This window comes from Miscanthus floridulus, chromosome 18, assembly GCF_019320115.1.
Source record: "Miscanthus floridulus cultivar M001 chromosome 18, ASM1932011v1, whole genome shotgun sequence".
NCBI classification, from domain to species: Eukaryota; Viridiplantae; Streptophyta; class Magnoliopsida; order Poales; family Poaceae; genus Miscanthus; species Miscanthus floridulus.
Window position 1 is genome coordinate 65982804 of NC_089597.1, and position 19892 is coordinate 66002695.

Genomic DNA, 19892 nt, shown 5'->3' on the forward strand with positions numbered 1-19892 from the left:
CTCAACCTTCGCAAGAATGACCAAGGTGGTCCTCGGGCCTCAACTACAAAAAAAACATCATAGCATACGTCAATGACATTGTGGTCATGAACAAGAAAGAAGAAGATCACATTGCAGACCTCAAAGAGACCTTCGGCAATCTCAGAGCTGCAGGGCTGAAACTCAACCCAAAAAAATGTGTCTTCGGAGTAAGCAGAGGGAAGATGCTAGGGTGCATAGTAGGGATAGAAGGCATACATGCAAACCTAGACAAGACGAAGCCCATACTTTCAATGTTAGAACCGTTAACAAAAAAAGAAGTCCAGAATCTCACAGGAAGAATAGATGCACTAAATAGATTCATTTCAAAGTCTACAGAGCGTAGTTTGTAATTCTTCAAAGCACTAAGGAGCAGAGATAAGCTAGAATGGGGTCCAGAGCAATCGAAGGCCTTCCAGCAGCTCAAGAGCTACCTGGCCAGCAATCTCATGATCACAGTACCAGACCCAGAAACCCTCTTGCTTCTTTATGTGGCAGGCTCAGACCACGAAGTTAGCAAAGTTCAAATCAAGGAAAAGCAAAACGATTCAAGAACAATTCAACAACTAGTTTACTACATATTAGAAGCATTGTCTGGAGCAAAGCTCAACTACACAGAGATCGGAAAAATAGCCTATGCCATTCTGATATCTTAAAGAAAGTTGAAGCACTACTTTCAAGCATATGAAATCACGGTGCCTTTGACACAACCACTTAGTGACATCTTAAACAATAAAGAAGCCTCTGAAAGAATCAGAAAATGGGCAACAGAGTTAGCCCAATACAACATAAACTAAGTTGCAAGAGCAGCAATAAAGTCACAGGCACTAGTAGACTTCATGACAGATTGGACACCTTCATCAGAACCAAACCCACAACTGCCAGCTCAAGCTTGGACACTTTACACTTATGGCCTTAGGGGCATCTAGGAGCTGGAGCCTCCACTGTATTGATATCACCATCCGGTACCTACTCCAAATACGCTGCCAAGCTATCATTTAAAGCAACAAACAACATAGCCGAGTACGAAGGCCTCACATTAGGATTCAACAAAGCGAAGGCACTAGGTGCACAAACAATACTAGTGACGATAGATTCCCAAGTAGTAGCAGGGCAAGTAGAGAAGGAGTACTCGGCATGGGAGCCCGAATTGGTCAAGTATTTAGCAACTGTGAGAGCCTTAGAACGAAGGTTCCAAGGTTTCACACTGAAAGGTCCTAATGGCTAGAGGGGGAATAGTCTAATAATTTTTTCTACAAATGACTAGAGCAAGGTGTTAATCAAATAAAAAGTGAAGCCTTTTGCTCTAGCTCTACTATGTGTTGCAAGCCACCTATACCGCAATTCTAGTTGATTATGATCTCTAGGCACACACAAAGACTAAGTCACTAGTTCTACTCTAGTTGAGCTAGCTAAGAACTAAGAGCTAACCAAGCTACTCAATGCAGGATGAATCAACGCATGAAGCCAGTGAAGGCCAAGGCTTCGTCGCCAAGGGTCGAGCTCTCGGAGGGGGCTCATTCTGCGCGCTAGATGGGCCTCCAGGGGGCTCCAAGCAAGGCCCGTGAAGCAAGGTGATTTAGAAGGAGAAGGCCAAGGATACCACCAGAGGTCTATAGTTGTACAGGTATATCCCCAAAATATGCCATGTCGGTTGTAGGGCATAGTTGTGAAAGAACTTCACTCTGTACAATGACCTATAAAAGGGGAGAGCAAACCCCGTGTACAGAGAGAGACCGAGATATCAATGAAACCCTAATTGAGTCATGTGAGTTGTTGTCTTACTTGTTTCGACCTTCGCTTTGCCTATGACGGAGATTTCTGAGTACTAAGTTTGCTGGGGAACCGCTAACCCGACATTCTGAGACCAAACCACTGCTACAATGTCCAAAAGGACAGTACAATAATGGTTGTTTACATCAAAGCATTCCCTTTTGTCCTTATTACGCTTGTTTGAAGCAATTTGTGTAATCTTCTTTTACAATAAATAGCAGGATGGCAAATTCCACAGCTTTCTTGACTTATCAGGTTTGGAACACATAAAAACAATTGTGCATATGTTATGACGCAATCTAGTTCGGTATTCAGGAAAAAAAATCTCTCTTCATTCTATTCTCTCAGAAGCAAAAAAATGTAGAACCACTGAGAGATTGGCTTCACAAGCCAACTCCTTTCAATCCCCGATTGACCATCATCACCGCATAGATGAGGAACCTCTTTCTACATGTATAAGATTTAGTTTTCCAAATGAGTCAAAAATCTAATTCCAAAATTCATCCTATATATGGTTGGCAAGAATGCAAGATCCAGTTCAACTAGTGATCGATGGAGGCAATGGAGAGGTTGTGACCTGAGATGGGCGGTGGTGACGATGGGCATACACTGGGGATGGGATTAAGGGTGTGTTTGGTTTTCTGCCTTAGTTGAACGATGTCTAGGATTGGGTTCCCAGCAAGCGAACATGGGCTTGTTTGGTTGGGCTGCTATCCCTGCCCTGGTTTGCATAAGAGTTTGTTTGGTTGAGTCGAAAAGGTCCTAGCAGCACTAGTGGAGCCAAGTTATGGTCTGTTTGGTTGGTTGCACAAGTGTGGTGCTAGCACCCTTTCCTTGGAATGGTGAGGGTACCACTCTCTGCCCATATGCTTTAATAGATCTGGCCATCACCCACCGCTACATTCCTTCTCACGACGCTCACCTCTGCTCACCCTCTCACCTTGCCTCTCGTTCCTCGACACCGTCTCTGTCGCCCCACTCCGTGCACTACAATGGCTGATCCAGCAGACAGGGAGGATTCCAGGGCCGTGCGTCATTCCCTCCGCCAATGCAATATTGCAACTAGTTGCCCCTGTGTCTCCGAGATCGAGTCGATGCCACCTTCTACGCCCGTCGGAGAACCATCGGCCCACGGCACCTCCAGGAGCGAATCGGCGAAGAGTGAGGACAATGACTTCAGTTAAGGATTCATTCGATGCAGCAGTTGATGCGAAATCCACATGTTTTTCATGTTTCTTTGCGCATTGGTAGGTTGGTTTGGACCAATTTCAACATTTTTCCTTTGTTAGTAGGCTACCAGCGACTTTTCGATCCCTGATGCTTCGATCCCGATGCTGTTCATGAGTATAATTGGTGCGGTATGAGTGTTGTGAAGCTTCCTAGGTGTGAACATGGACATCATGTTATTCTCAAGAAATGTTGGGGTGGGAAGAACACTAGCAGGTGATTCTTGGGTTGCCCCATTCAGGTTCGGCATACTACTAGTCTATGCAATCATATTCACCCTTAGAATTCATCCAGTTAATCAAACATTTCGCATTGATTCATGCAGACTGAGGTACATCAGTACCGGTTCGTGGAGTAATATTTAAGTTTACTTATGCAAGTTTAAAGCACTTAAGTATATGCTACAAGTAATAAATGTCTACTTAAAAAATATTGGAAGGTAAATTTAGTTGCATAAGCAAATAAACAATTCACTTTATAAGGTCTATAAATTATGTCATCTAGCCCTGTACATGGTCCGGTTTGAAACCGGACCCAACCCATGACCAGCCCATGGAAAACCGCATCTGGAGGCCACAACACGGGTCGGTTTCCACCGGTTTACACCGCCCAACCCGTCAGGCATCAGCTTATCTTCTTCCTCAAAACGAATCTATCTCTGCCACCTGCGATTTGGTCGAGGATGAGACGCCAACTCCACCGGCCACGGCTAGGCCCCAGCGCGTCCTCCACGAAGCAGCGAGGAGGTGATCTCGGTGAGATCAGTGACAGCCTGGCGGTCAAGGTGCCACATGAGGCTGGCACAGCAGTCTGCAATCTCGGCTGAGGCCGGCAAAGCGCAGCGGGTGCGTGGCAGATGGCGCGCTGCTGGAGCTGGAGCACGGGCACGACACCACTGGCCGGAACTTGCTGCAGGCCAAGAAAGGTGGGAGAGAGCCTGAATCACTACTACCAGAAACGTTTTTCGTGGTGGACGAATTTGCTTTCCCGCAGCGGGCAAACGCGTCCGCCACCGCGTAAAGGTCACGGTAAATCGTGGCCTTCCTGCGGCGGGCCGCTTTGCCCGCTGCGGGCACATTAGGACGCCCGCCGCGGTAAATCATTAAAAAAAACAAAAAAAAACCTAGGAGCCCGCCGGCGAGCCCATTCTCAAGCCCGCCAACGAGCCCGTACGTTCCCAGCCCAACCCACCGACGCACCGGCTGGATCCGCCCACCACCGCGGCCAGGGAGCTCCTCCGCACCGGATCCGCCCACCACCGCGGCCAGGGAGATGAAGGAAGAGGGAGAGGGAGGGAAGTGTTGTACCTACCTCCACGCGCCGCGCCGCCGTGGATCCCCGCCGGAGCAGGTGCCGCCGCCATGGATCTGGCCCCAGTCACCGTCGTCGTCGTGGATGCCCCAACCGCCGCCGCCACGAGGAGGGAGGGGGAAGGCCGCCGTCGTGGATCCGCGCCGTGTCGATCCGCGCCATGGAGAGGGAGGGAGGAAGGTCGCCGCCGTGGTGAGGTCAGATCCGTCGGGGACGTCGTGGTAGACGCCGCCGCCACCTTGCTGTGGCGGTCCTTGCTGCAGGAGATGCAGGTCACGCCTCCTCTAGAAGCAGCTCGCCGGCTTGAGGGGAGGGGGCATCCCGCGGCCGCGCGTGGAGGTGCAGCTCGCCGTCAGCCTTCGTGGAGAGCTCACCGGTGCGGCCGCGTCGGAGGGAGCAGGGCAGGCGGCGGTGTCCGAGGGAGCAGGGGACGGCACGCCGGTGGGGGCCGTCGCGCCGGGGGCAGGACCGGCCGCCACGCTGGTGCTGGCCTTTGCGTCAGAGGCAGAGCCACAACGCCGGTGGCAGGGGCTACCGAATTCGACCTTTCCGAACCCGTTGACGTCAAGATCCCTTGGCTAGCAATGGCGTCAAGATCCACCGCCGCCGTCGGGGCGGCCTGACCTGGAGCGCGTGGGGAGGAAGAGAGGCCGACTGCGCCTAAGTATACCTATATATACGTGTAGACGAATATCGGGCAAGCTTGGGCCTGATGGGCCTAGTCCTTTTCCGTGGCGGGCTTTTAACGTTGTCCGCCACGGTAAATTGATTTACCATGGCGGACACCTTACGATGTCCGCCACGGTAAATAGGGTATTTATCGTGGTGGACATCTTAATATGTCCGCCACGGTAAATACCCTATTTACCGTGGCGGACATCGTAAGGTGTCCGCCACGGTATATGTCCGCCACGGTAAATCGATTTACCGTGGCGGACATATTAAGATGCCCGCCACGGTAAATCGATTTACCGTGACGGGCAAAAGTGCCCGCTGCGGTAAATAAAAAATGCCCGCCGCGGTAAATCGTGGGATTTACCGCAGCGGGCAAAAATAGGTGCCCGCCATGGAGTGCAAAAGTGCAACGCTGCGCATATTCGTTTGTGTAGTAGTGAATTTCACATCCTGCAACGACGGCGGCGGCACGGCCATGCGAGAGCGCACAATTGGGGGGTGGAGTGGGGGAAGTGCCACAAGTTGCCTTGATTTCCACCTCCGTCACCTACCCTTGATCCTCCCGCAATGGCTTCTGGAAGCAAGACGGCGCACGGCTGCATCGCTGCTCGCTACCCGTGGGAACCGTTCCTCAACCTGTGGCTACGAAACTGCGGCAGAACGTTTCTTACGGGTTGGACTGGGTTTTAACCAAAGACCGTATTAACCTCACATAATCATGACCTATAAACTGTTATTCCAATATTCACCTTTCACCTTAAATTAATATCACTATTCATACAAATTTAACTTGTTAAGTACAAATTTAAGGTCTACATTATATTTAAATTTTAATTTTCTACTTATATGTTTTACATCCACTTTTACAACACATGAAGTTCCTTGACTTATAAACATTTCTACAAATATAGACAAAATTTTACATGTAAGCACCTTAAAGGATTTTTGGTCACTCGCTTTTGATGGACACAATTTACTTACATGGTTAGTGGACCTCAAAGTTAGCCTCTCTTTACTCGGATTCTATGAGGCTATTGTTCCACCACATAAGGGTGCTTTGTAACCTGACAACAAAACAAGTACATTGCATTATACATTATGCAGGACTTCACTTGGAAACACACGAAGAACACAAAGAGGAATTTCTTCTCTTAACCGAAGATAACAAATATGGCAAACAAATCCTTGAAAAAAATTCCCTCTTTACCATTTGGATTATATTATACATAAATCAAACCCATACCACATGTTGCTGATAAAGTAATTTTTCATAATGTCAATACATTCCAAACTTGGCATGATCTCCTTGGTCACCCTACTACCCTAGTATAGAGATGATGCAAAAAATTATTAACAATTCCTAGCCTGTTCTGATTTTAAGTGCACGGCTTGTAGCACTGGGAAATTGATTTTTAGATCATCTTATCTTAATATCAAAGCTGGACCACTTAAGTTCCTTGAAAGAATTCAAGGTGACATAGGTGGTTCTATACTCCTATTACTCCACTATCCTGGCCATTCAAATATTTCATGGTTCAAATAGATGCATCTACACGGAGGTCGCATGTGTGTCTCCTATCCACAGGCAACCATTGCCTTTGCCAAACTAATAACTTAAGTTATTACACTTAGAGCAAAACATCCTGGATATCAGATAAAATCTATTAGGCTTTAGAAATTCAAGTTCAGCACTCTGTTCTATATGTCCACACTCAAAATGGTTTAGCGGAAGCTTCATGAAGGTGGTGGCAATGCTATTACTTGGACTCAAGCAGATGATGTTATTGGTGCAACTCAGGGTCTACAGGGACGTAACTTGCCTAGGGCTGCTGCTGCTCATGGTACTGCCTCTATGAATCATACTTATGCTAGAAGAGGAAGTTTCCCAGGAAGACAGTTGCAGTGGTTCAAGACACTAATGAAGAAGATGACAGTGAAGACCAACATCAGCATGGAGAATCTGATTCTACAACAGCAATGGAGAATGAAGAATCTGTTAATACTGTTAATGGATCTGCACCAACTGGAGATGGACATGGAGGCTTCCATTTGAATGATGATTGACTTAATTTAGAGAGCTAGTTGCCTACTTGTGTTGGACTATTGAATTTGAATGTTTGTGTTGAACACTTAGAACTTATCTAGGTGGTTAGGAGGATGGTTATCAGCCTATTTAGATGTACTGAATTAGTTGGGTTATGCAATATGCTAGCTGCTATGGTTTGCTAAATGCTAGTTATTGACTAATGCTGCAGCGTAGGTGATGGAGAGGTTGGCCCGCAGGGCCAGGACTCCTACAGGCGAAGGCATCTTTAGCACCAGATAAGCATAGTGCGGTACAGCCATGAACTTGGCCAGAGCTGGTCGGCCAAGTATGGCGTGATAAGCGGTGTTGAAGTCGGCGACGTAGAAGTTGATGTGCTCAACGCGATAGTTGCTTGCCGTGCCGAACTGCACTAGTAGGGTAATCTCTCCAAGCGGTTTGGATGCTCTGCTAGGTTCCACACCCCAGAAGGAGGAGTCGGAGGGTGTGAGATCTGTTATCCCGAGGCCCAGCTCCTTTAGGGCTCCGGCGAAGAGGAGATTCAGAGCGCTCCCACCATTGACTAGCACTTTTCTGAAAAGCACTTTCTAGACGGTTGCATCGAGGACGAGGGGAAAATGCCCTATGTAGGGGATGTACGCCCACTGATCGGCCCTGCTGAAAGTGATGGGGACCTCAGACCAGGGGCGATAGCTGGGGTTGGCGGCGGCGTCTTCCGCATTAACGGCGAGCACCCGGCAGGTGGCGAGCTTCCATTCTCTTCTACTCTCGGTGGAGGCGAGGCCCCCGAAGATGGTGGCAACCACCTTGTCATGATCCTGAAATGCATTGTTGTTTCCCCCAGGTGGTCGGCGGCCTCCGGCTCCGTCGTTGTTGTCGTCGTTCCGGCTTTTTGGCCTAGAACTCCTTAGCTAAGCCGAGGCAGTCATTCATCTTATGTTTGGCGTTCTTGTGGAGAGGGCAGGGGCCATCGAGGATCTTCTTGTATTGCTCGTCATAATTGCGCTTGGTGCAAGGTTCGTCAACGGCGACGACGATGTGGTCTGGTCGACGGTGGCGATATTGACCAGACTTGGATCCTTCTGGGTGATCACGGCCGTTGTCTCGATGGTGACTGCGGTCGTTGTAGCGGCGAGTTAGGCGATGAGTGCCCGCATCCTCATTGAAGCGCACATCGGCTTCCTCGGCGTCGGCGTACTGGTTGACAGTCGTAATCATCTCGCCAATCCCCGTGGGCGGCTTGCAGTTGAACTTGGAGCGGAGATCACGGTGATGGAGTCCTCAGACAAAGGCGGTGATGACCTCGACTTCCGTGATGTTAGGAACTGGTTCACACCATGGCGGTTGGCGTAAGCATGGTGGGAAGATAGTTCGTCATGACACTGGTATCTCCTCCGGCGGCGCACACGGCAATGGCGTAAGCCTATAGCCACTATGTGGGGTTCATCCTTCCCTCGTATGGCTCGACCCTAGAGATTCTGAAACCACAGGGCACTGGAGTGTTCGGAGTGCCCTCGTGAATGCTGAGGGCCCTTCGGGGTTGTGGTCGGCGTCGGGATCTGCAGCGTTGCCGGCATTGAGTGGCTCGAGAGCTGAGTCCAGGTTACCGTACTCTTGCTCGTACTCTTGACGGCGGCGGACTTCTTCTTCATGGCGACCGAAGCGGCACTCGTCGATACGTCGTCGTGCATCACGGAGGTTATTGAGGTGCACTCGGACATCCTGGTCGACCTCCTAGTCGTGTTGGCGAAGGTGTTCGATGCGGTTGCCCCTAACTCCACCCTGGAGGGGTTGTCTGTCATCGCGGTGCTGGTCGGTGAAATGACTTGGGCGGCGATCAGATCTTGGCGCGGCTGATCGGCGAATTGAGCTTGTGGAGTTCGAAGGCCTTTGATCCTAGCAGATCTCGTTGACCTAGCAGTACGCCGCTTTAAACATGGCGGCGACCTTGGCAACCTCCGGTGTCTGTGGGAGCCTAACGAGCTCGTTGGCGGCCACGGCCAGGTTAGCGCTTGGGGTCTTGTACACGTCGTGGCCATCAACACGAACGAATTCGTCATCGAGGTTGCGGTGGAGTTGGCGTGGCCTTCCTTGCGAGTCGAGCTGAGCCTCGGCCATCGTAAGGGCAGCCTCGTTTGCTCGACGCTGAGCATGGTTGATGTTCCTATTGACACGGGCAGCACGATCCTCCTCGATTTCCCCTTCACACAGGGGGCTGTCGACGCTGACGTTGAAGATTGCGCCACCACGGAAAGGAGGGATAGAAAATTGTTCAGCGATGGTCTCGGCCATAGTCTCCGTAGAGCCCTGGGATTTGGAGTCTAGATTCTCTTCCAAGATAATTTGGAGGGATGCTCCGGGGTATCGGCCGACATGTAGCATGTTGCTGGTCGGCGGAAGCTGGTCGGCGAGAGGGTGGACATCTCCAACCTGGTCGGTGAATTTGCCCCGTAGGGCCTCTTGATAGGCGGCGGTGGTGTTGGTGAGTCCGAAGGGTAGGGTCGTGACCACTGGGGTTTCCCAAGCAGCCTCCGATAGATCTAGATCGGAGGGTGATCGGCGCTGAATCAGAGTGGTCAGAGCCGATTCAGTGACGGAGAGGCAATCAGTGAGCTCCCGGCCAACCTGATCGATGGACACGATTAGATCGTCGTTGTTGATTCGCCTCCTCTGATAGCGAGGAAGTGGGGCGGCGAGTTGTCGGCGAAGGCAACCTCGGAGGCGGTTCCGAGATCGGATCTACAGTCGCAGGTGTTGGGGTGATCGGCGCAGACTCGATCTACACCGTCTCGATGAGCTCTCTGTCTCTGTCAACATTGATGACCCATGAGATCGATCCGACCGTGAAGATCTGGCCGAACTGTGGGAGGGACAAAGAGCTTGCGGAACGTACCATCTTGTTCGACATGGAAACAACACGCACACCCCTACCTGGCGTGCCAACTGTCGATAGAATATCGTCGGCAGTCCTCTGAAGGGTATCCCACGAAGGTAGATTAATTGGCAGAGATGCGTGTAATCGAGAACAAGAAGGCAACAGAGACATACGAGTTAGACAGGTTCAGGCCGTCAGTATGACGTAATACCCTACTCCTGTGGTCTGTTGGATTGTATTGGCTATCGTATGATATTGCGTGAGTTTGGAGGGGGTCTCTGCCCGCCTTATATAGTCCGGGGGCAGGGTTACAAGTCGGTTAGATTTAGAAGATAACCAGAAAGTAATAACAGATTAAAGGAATCATAGGATCATACGTATCCTAACAGATCTCGTAGTATCTTTAGGATATCTTTTCGGTGTCTTGCGGAAGGTGTCGAGCAGCGTCGTGCCCCGCAAGGCTTCATCTTGTGGGCTGGGCCGCCCCTGGGGGCGCAGCCCATATGGTCTGCCGTGGGTATCTGGGGTCGTACCCCCTATAGTTAGCCGGATCAGTGCAAGCAGCTGTGTGCATTAGAGAGATCAAGGGGCTGCGGATCAGCGGCAGGCGGATGAATCAGAGATGCGAGCTGCTGCTGAGCCAAGTCTCATTATCATGTTGTCCAGACTTGGGTTCAGAACGCAGTCATGAATTTTGACCTGCTTTAACCAGCTGGAAATTACCAAGCATCATATTATGCATGACAAGATCTATACCACATGAAAGTCCAAAGCACCTACTCTAACTTTCGATGTTTCCGAAAAGTTCATATACCAAAGCATTTTAACTTCACCCTGAACAATACTATCTGGCTACACTGAGAATGACTGATATTCAGAACTTTAATCATGAATTTCTGCTCACTTTAGCTATGTGGGAACACTAACAAACCCTCTGAAATTGTCAACCGGAGATATAATACCACAGTCTAGTATATGTGTTGGAATTTTTATAAAGGTCATATATGAAATATTTTTAAATCGACCTCTGAACATTGATACTGAACTATGTATTTCAGAATTAGGAAAAGTTATTCTAAGCACCGGATCCATTATCCAATCTAGGACTTAATATTTAAATTGCTTTGGCTTTAGATTTTCATCTTTGTTTGCTCTAACTTAAAGTACATCACTTTGTAATAGTGTTTTTGGAGAGGAAATATTAATAAAGAGACCTAAACCTTGAATCTTGTTAACCTGTCAACATCTAGAAATTTGACCCTGACTTACATGTTTTCATGTATATGATTCAACTTAGACTTTTGGTTGACCTTTTTGCAGTAAAAAGAAAATCTAGTATTTAAAAATTTTCAAATCACCTTTTTTGCCTTCATCACATGTGACCATTTCCTAGCAATGTTTCATTCAAAATGCATATGCATGCATGATGAATGCTAATGCTCATGAACTACTATGCCTAACACTAGAGATGTTAGATAAACATTCGCATGGGAATTGCACATGTTCTCAAAATGTACACAAAATGTTAATTGTTTCTTATGTTCTTTTAACACAATCGTGAAACTACTACCTAGCAAATTCTAAACTATCTATTTAAAATGAGGTGAACTTATTTTTCCAGTGACTTCCATTAGCAGTATCTGACCATATGTTATACCATCATATAGTTCTCAAAAAAATTGTTTTGATGGAAGGCTGAAGTTAGTGTAACTTGCACCAATATAAAATTTAAAGAAATCCTTCGAGTTTTCCAAATAATCAAATGACAATGCTGGGAGTATGTTTTAGAATCCAAATATTAGTGAACTCTCTGATTAAATGTGAAATCTCCTAATGCAATATCGAACTCCAACGAATAATGAATAAGAAACTTACATCGAGTAAAAACATGGCGTCCCTGGCAAGACTAAGGATCCAACTATGGTGAAGTTCGAACACAGAGGCTTTATGTTGGGCTCTGATAGTCTGGAGCAACTAAAATGTAGACATGTTTCAATCAGCAAAATTGAAGAGAATATGTGGTCACAAATTTACACTCGGGAAAAGTGGAAAAACGAAGAGATCAAACTTGAGTCAGAGATTCTACTTATTCCAGATCCACAGTACCATCAGCAACGAAAGAACTTCATGAGTACACATTGATCATAGCACCAGCAGGAATCCAAACCTATCTAAACAGGAGCTTGCACCATCTTATAATTGTTAATCTCCATTGATAACAAATAACGCATGCTTCTTCTGTATGAGTCAATGTGAGATGTTTAATAATATCTTGTTTCTCTACTGCTAACATAATATTTTCTACAATAAATAAGAAGCTGATGCAGTGTTTGTCTATCATACCAAATTGCCCCCATTTGCATATAGCGAGTAGTGATTTGTTGCCCATGCAAAATTCAATATTGGCACAATAACTTTAAACATTAGATTTTGCCCATAGGCAGTTGATATCTTAATAACGATGGCAGTAAAAATGAATCAACCACTTCTAGCACAAGTTGGAGTGTGAAATATTGTCAAGCATGCACCAAAGACTAGATTGCAGTATTTCTGAATACTGCTGTGAATCGTGACCAAGTTTTAAGCATTGGAAATTAGCATAGGTATTTTCCTGTGTGAGCGACATTTTCAATAAACTTTGGCCCCCTGATCAAAATTACATTCATTAATTCCAACATTGCATGCTGCTCTGTTTGGCATCATTACAGTGTAAAAATTAACTAAATCCGAAAGACTAATAAACATATACATTATTATATATGTCCAATTTAACAAATGCACACACCCTAAGCACCTGTAATCACACAGTAATTTAAACAATTTAACAAATGCACAATCACTGAATCGCAAACCAATTTATCCAGACCCAGGGGGCGGTGTCAGCGTATCAGGTGTGCTGGAGGGAAGAGGCGCGTACATTGGGTCGGGCGGAGCACCGGCCAGGGAGAGCCCACTGCAGCCGGCCAACACCAGGCAAGAGCCTGGACGGCTCACGGTTGGATTGCAGTCCGCAGGGGCCTGGTTAGGCTGGACGCTGGAGGGCAGCTGCATCCTGCATTCCTGCATGGCATCGGGCTGGCGGGGAGAAGAGATCGGGGTCGGACAGGCCTGGGCGGATCCGTGCGGGAAGCGGCGCTTCGTCTTCTCAAAGACGCGGCAGGCAGAGGCGCATCGCTCAGATGCGCACATACGGTTCAGGGCTAACTTGTAAATTCTATTCCGGAGGAATGAAACGTTCTGGTACCGGCCCATACTGGCATACCGTTCCAGACTTCGGAGAGAAAAAACTATCAAACAAGTATCTAAGCGATGACTATAATCTCCAGTTAAATAGCTTGTTCGTTTGTTGATTTCAGTCATAACTTATTAGTCAGCCAATAATGTTTTCTCTCATAACAAACCAGCATCAGCCGGACTTATCAGTCTAGAAATCAACCAGCGAACAAGCCGAAAATCTACAAAGCGTTAGTCGGCAACGTGTCAAGGATTAATCTCATTTTTCTAGAACTCAAAGTGGACAACCATGCTAACCGCACCTCAAACACGAATGAGACTGCCCGAGCAGACCCCAAATACATCTATCAAGCACAACTCACACACTACACACCTCGTCTAGGGAAAAAAAAACCATGTGACACCTAGGCCCTAGTGACACCCTGGTTCATCCCAGATAGGAATTGAATCCGGGCGGGCTGGCTACACAACGACAGACTCAACCACTACGCTACAATCACGTCAACATCAAGGATAGATCTGTCTGCCGATGATTATAATAGGATACTTCCCTTGATTTTCCAAATCGCAACTCTTATTAGGAATTACAAAGATACATTTATTTAGACGGGATCAGACTACATTGTTCAAAATTCCAGTTCATGGTTTCATTAGTTGAACCATCGGCTGATACAGATTTTAGTAAAAATAAGTTTTGTTTCTAATCATAACTGCATCAACAACTTGGTGATGAAAATATTTATTTTCTAAGAGCATCTCACACACCGCGCATCCGTGCGCACGGGCCTTGGCCGCCGGTGCTGCCTCGAACGCCCGCAGACGCTTGCGGCTCGCGCAGTGCCCGCCCAGCGCCTGGAACGACGGGAATCGGCGGCTGTACGTCTTGCGTTGCGAAGGAGGACGGGAACCAGCGCCTGGAACGACGGGAGCCATGCGTTGCGAAGGAGGAAGATTGGTGATACGCGGGGGATACGGTCGGGAAAGAGCGGATACGTGCAAGAAGGCTGCGCGCATTTTTACACACAATGCCGGTCTGTTTACCAGTTGCTAAAAGATGGAAAACGTATATAGAAACTTTTGGAGATGAGTTTTTCTCTTTTTTTTCCAAAAAGATGGATGAGGAAGGAATATGGGGAATTATTGGAGATGATCTAAGAAGGGTTAAAATGGTTCAATGACCTATATAATGTTATATTTAGTGGTTTCAAGACCGAAAATGGAAAAAGAAAAAATATGGAACAAAAACCATGTGAAGCCGTTGGGTGTAGAGTTTGGAGTCTTGACAAAAAAACAGCCGAGCTGAGTCTTGACCAAAAACAAAAGCCGAGATCACCGATCCAAAAAGCCGAATGCAAGAAGCCATGAAAATTTTGTCTCTTTGATATTAGTTATACATTGGACTGAATAATTAGTTAGTTCCTGATGAAAACTCCATCAACAGTAAGTTCAAAAGAAAAAAAAAACTCCATCAACAACTTAGTGAGAAAATTTATTTCTTAGCGAAGGGACAATAGTTCAAAGACGCATAAGATTACAACTATTTGTTAACCCAAAATTTAGCATTTATGATTTGTTTTGTCATTTATATTAAAATGAACGGGTACATGAAAACAAAAAAAGGAAAAAACTGCAGAAAAAACTACCGGAACGTAGTGGCGAGTTGAACTCCAATGCCAGAAAAAATGGACAATGGAACCGAGTGCCGGAATCGGTATCGAAGAAAGAATATAGAAAATAGTATTGAAATCGGATGAAAAACAGGAAACGGAGGAACAGAGAAAAGAAACTTCATCGGACACAGAAAAAAGAGAAGAAAAATCGGAAGCGGACATGGTCACATGGAAAACATAAAACGAAGCAACCAAAAACTCCACCAGACACAGAAAAAGGCGGATAAAAAAACCATCCGAAGTGGACATGGAAAATAAGAAACTGAGGAAACATAAAATACATCAGAGGAAAACGGAGTTGGAGTCAACTCGTCATGTGCCCCCGATGAAAAATGGCCACAAAAGAAAAATGGAAAAAAAAAGATAAAAACTATCATGGTTTAATATTCAGAATAAAACTATCTGTGGTTTAATATTAGAGTATAATAATAATTTCTACTCATGTCTTTTTCCTACTCAAGCAGTCAAGCTATTGAATGATAAGAGAAATCTATTTGATCAGGATTCCTAACTATTCAGGTTCCTTGAAAAAGCCCTGCATATGCCATATAAAATAGAAGGGCGGTAAACAAACTTGAACACAAACAATTTGTGTATTCACGAAGTTAGCTAGGAGAGGCCATATCAAAACAATAGGAACAAATTTTGTCTCTTTATTATTAGGTATAGATAATAATATGTGAATATACTTATACATAAATGTGCATATAAATATATACCAACTTTAACTTATGATGTAATTATCATTTTTACCAGACTAACATATCATTTAGCAAGTTCATAAGACCTTATTTCAAAGTTCAAACTCCAAAGTTCTTACATGGAAAAATAAAATACATGCAGCCACGGACGGTATTGACCGATATTGACCGGTTTTGGTCGGTATTGACCAGCATTCGACCAGGTACATGATTGCGGCTCTTCTATACCGGCCTAGGTGCTGGTATGAGGCATTCTAGCCATTCCGGCCTATCGACGAGATATCGCCGATAGTCCACCGAGGGGTATACCCATGATGATAGATTGTACAGAGAGGTGCACGTAAATAGGAACTAGATGGCTACAGAGACACAAGATTTAGACAGGTTTAGGCCATCAAGAAGACGTAAAACCCTACGTCCTGTGTTCTGTTGATTTGTATTGATTGTGTATGAAATGAGATAACGAGGGATAAACCCTACGCTATGCCCAAGATTTGTATCTGGATCTCGACTAGGGGGCTCTTGCCCCTCCTTATATACTCTGGAGAGGTAGGATTATAAGAAAAGTATCCTAGTCAGCTATATGGTAGGTATTCTATTTGATTACAATATCTATAAGAGTCCTAGCAAATTATATCTTCTACCATCTTATGGTACCCAGGGGTATATCCCCCACAGCTAGTCCTGGATCACCTTATATCCACTGAGCAATGCTATCTTGATCATGTCCGAGCAGTTTAAGTTGAAGTCGACCAGTTTAACTGATAATCTGACCAGTTTAATTGGTAATCCGTCCAGTGAAAATGGGTGACCGAGCAGTTTATTAACTGGTAATTCGTGTAGTGAAAATGGGTGACCGACCAGTTTAACTGGTCGGCAGGCCTCGGACTTACTCAAGTAAGGCTCACCTTGAAGTGTAGCCACTTAGACTCCGTTTGTGAGGTCAGATGATTATCATCAATGACTTAGTCAATAAGGACGGTAAAACAGGAAAAAAGCACTACAATCACCGCCAGGTGACGTGTAGCCACTTAGTCTCCAAGTCTGGCGGTAGGTGAATAATTCGTGTAGTGCTAGGGTAAAAAATAGAAGAATCTTGATGCTAGACAATCACACGGTCAGTCCCTAGCTTAGCTGAAAACCATTAACGAGAAAACATAGTACACTTATCGTAAGGTGAAATGTACACACTTAGTCCCCGAGCTTGCTAGGAGATCGAGAAACATCTTGTAGCAAGGTCAAAGAAATCAAGTGAAAATATTTTGCGAGATCAAATGAGTAAGCGGCAATGTTTTGACGCTATCCGAGGAGTTTAACTCGAAGCCAACCGGTGACAATGGGTGACCAACTAATTTAACTGGTCAGTAGGCCTCAAATTTACGTAAGTAGGATATTCCAGTGTCGATGGGTGAAATAGCCAGCGTCATCTACATGTACTTATCAAAGCCCTCGACGTACCGCCCAGGATCAGCACCCTGATCTGAACAACATGGAGCAGCTTGATAGCATACATGGCAGCAACGCTGTCAAAACGTAGTAAGCCGGCAGGTGAATTTTCCTTCTGAGAATTTCAGCTTCGCAAGAGTAGTCAGAGTTGGCGATCAAGCTGCCCGACGACCTGGACTTGCTAAGCATCCTGTCCCTGAGCATCTTGCTAAGCAGCCAGTCCCCGAGCATCTTGCTAAGAAGCCAATCCCCGAGGTATCCGACCAGTTTAACTGGTCGGCTATAGATGATTGACGGAGATTTCACCCAAAGGATGACCGCAGAGCAGATCACAACGCTTGAAGAATATGCGATAGAGTCGGCAATCAAGCTGGCCAATGACCCGGACCTGTTCGGCAAAGAAAATAACAAAGCGGATTAGATTAGGATAACTTTATGAAAGGATCCTATAGCTCGCCGATGAGTGGTAGATAAACATTATGTTCATGTTAAGTTGTCATATTTAAAACACTACGTAAAAAACGATTTTTAGCAACGGTTCGATTTTTTTTTTTGGGCGGCTGGTGATGGAGTCACCCCTACAGTAGCGTGCTCGGTTGCCCAGACACCAGCCGCCCCTACAAATGGAACAGTAGGGGCGGCTGGTTTTACGAGCCGCCCCTACAAATGGGGTCTGATTTGTAGGGGCGGCTCAATCACCAGCCGCCCCTGGAAATGATATTTGTAGGGGCGGCTGGTGATTGAGCCGCCCCTACAAATGGCCCCGTATTTATAGCACCGATTTGTAGGGGCGGCTCAATCACCAGCCGCCCCTACAAATGCCCCCCATATAGAACAGATGCAGCACATTCTTCCTCCTCGGGTCACTCACTCTAACCCGTGAAAAAAGGTGGAGAGGCCTTGGGCACCTCCCAAAAATTGCTCTACTAAAGGGGAAAGGTTTTGGTCTCAAATCCTTTGGTGGAGAGGTTGTAGAAGGTAAGAAAATGTTATTTCATACTTTTTTTGAAGTTTTAATGGTTGGTTAGTGAGTAATTAAAGTTTTATTTTTCTCTCTCTTCTATGGTGCTTGAGCTATTTATGAAGCAAAGTAGACCCAACTTTTGAATGTACTAGGGTAAATTAGGGAGGGGAACAAGATCATACCCTTATTTGGTCCATGTTTCTTGATTTTATTGAACAATTAGTTAGTTTTATGGATGTTTCATGTGCATGTGGATCTAGATCTAGGGTTTGGTTTTTTTATTAATTTCATTTTTGTAAATTTATGTTTGATGAAATTGGACTAGGGTTTGTATGAAAGATATTGGGTAAAGTATAATTCTTGCTAATTGTTGTCTTTGAAATTATTTATTGTAATCAATAAATATGTATTTTAATTATTTATGGATAAATGGGCCGTTAATTAATTTTCTTTTACCATGGTGTATTTGTATGCTTCATGTAATTATATTAGATTTATATTCATATATATCTGAAGTATATACAATTATTCTCAAGTAATTATTAATTTGTTTCATTTTTATATATATCTGAATAAGTACTCCTTTAATGTTTGTTTTGTTGTTGTTGTAAAAGATGGAGTATAGGAACTCTTGGATGTATGGTTCATTAAGGTTCAAGGCAGGTTTCCATGAAGAGGCGGATAAATTTATTGAAGCCACAAAGAAGCATGCAACGACATTGAAAGAGAATAAGGATACAATTATTTGCCTATGTAAAGATTGCAAGAACCGTATGGCATGGACAGATGTGACTATCATTAGATCACATTTGATTATGCGAGGATTTGTTGAGGACTACATAGTGTGGATTCATCATGGTGAAACGGTTATTGTTAACAACGAGGATGAGGAGGAATACGACGATGAAACCATAGAATCATTGTCCCAATATTCAGCAGAGCTTGATGCACGAATGGATTTCGAGTTTGGCAATGAACAAGGTGGTGATGCTGGTGGTTGGGATGGTAACGACGAAGGTGGTGCCAATAATGATGGTAGAGCACGTGTCAGGGATGAAGATGATTTGGAGGATATGATTTGAGCCCTTGGACCAGAGATTTTACTAAATAGCCTAAAAGGTCTAGAAAATTTGGAAAGGGTGACAAAAGCATCGAAGGAGACTGTGTATGGTGTTTAAAAGGGTTGTCTGATACATTGGACATTGCTACGTTTTGTGCTTGAGTTGCTCATCCTGAAGGCTAAGTATGGCTGGTCAGACTGTAGTTTCAATGATCTATTACATCTCCTGTCATGGGTGCTGCCACAACCAAACTCAGTTCCCACCAACACATACCAAGCGAAGAAGGTCATAAGTCCATTGATAATGGGGGCTAAAAAAATCCATGCATGCCCCAACCACTATATACTTTTTCGTGGCGAAACGTTCAAGTCACTGGATAAATGTTCCCGATGTGGGGGCCAGCCGGTACAAGAACAATGACCTTTACGGTGGGGACGAAGCCTCCACGGGGAAAAAGAGGAATAAGAAGGGTACCAAAAAGGTGGTACAAGAATCTCAGCCCCTAGAGGATACTCCATTAGGCAATGATGCAAAGCAGAGAAGAATTCCTACCTTGGTAATGTGGTACCTGCCAGTGACCGACCGCTTGAGACGTATCTTCGTAAACCCTAAAGAAGCCGCACTCATGACATGGTGGGATGATGAGCGCAAGGTGGATGATGATAAGATTGCACATTCGGCTGATTGTAGTCAGTGGCAAAGGTTTGATGAAAAGCACAAAGAATTCAGCGATGACCCAAGGAATGTACGGTTTGGCTTGAGCACCGATGGAATGAATCCCTTCAATAAGAGGATGAGCGACCATAGCACATGGCCAGTGATCTTGACCATGTACAACATCCCAACATGGCTGTGTCAAAAGAGAAAGTATCTTCTCCTCACTATTCTTATTT

General features: G+C 45.7%; 1 long non-coding RNA gene across 2 annotated transcripts; it reads right to left on the minus strand.

Moving 5' to 3' along the window:
- Positions 1-5889: 5889 nt before the first annotated feature.
- On the minus strand, positions 5890-13025 carry LOC136519456 (uncharacterized). 2 transcript variants are annotated; one of them, XR_010774922.1, is made up of 4 exons: positions 12841-13025; positions 12010-12161; positions 11799-11897; positions 5890-6068 (listed from the first exon to the last, which is right to left on the minus strand). It is a non-coding gene; the product is annotated as an uncharacterized lncRNA (long non-coding RNA). The 2 variants fall into 2 exon arrangements; XR_010774921.1 differs by lacking the exon at positions 12010-12161.
- Between the last annotated feature and the right edge of the window lie 6867 nt (positions 13026-19892).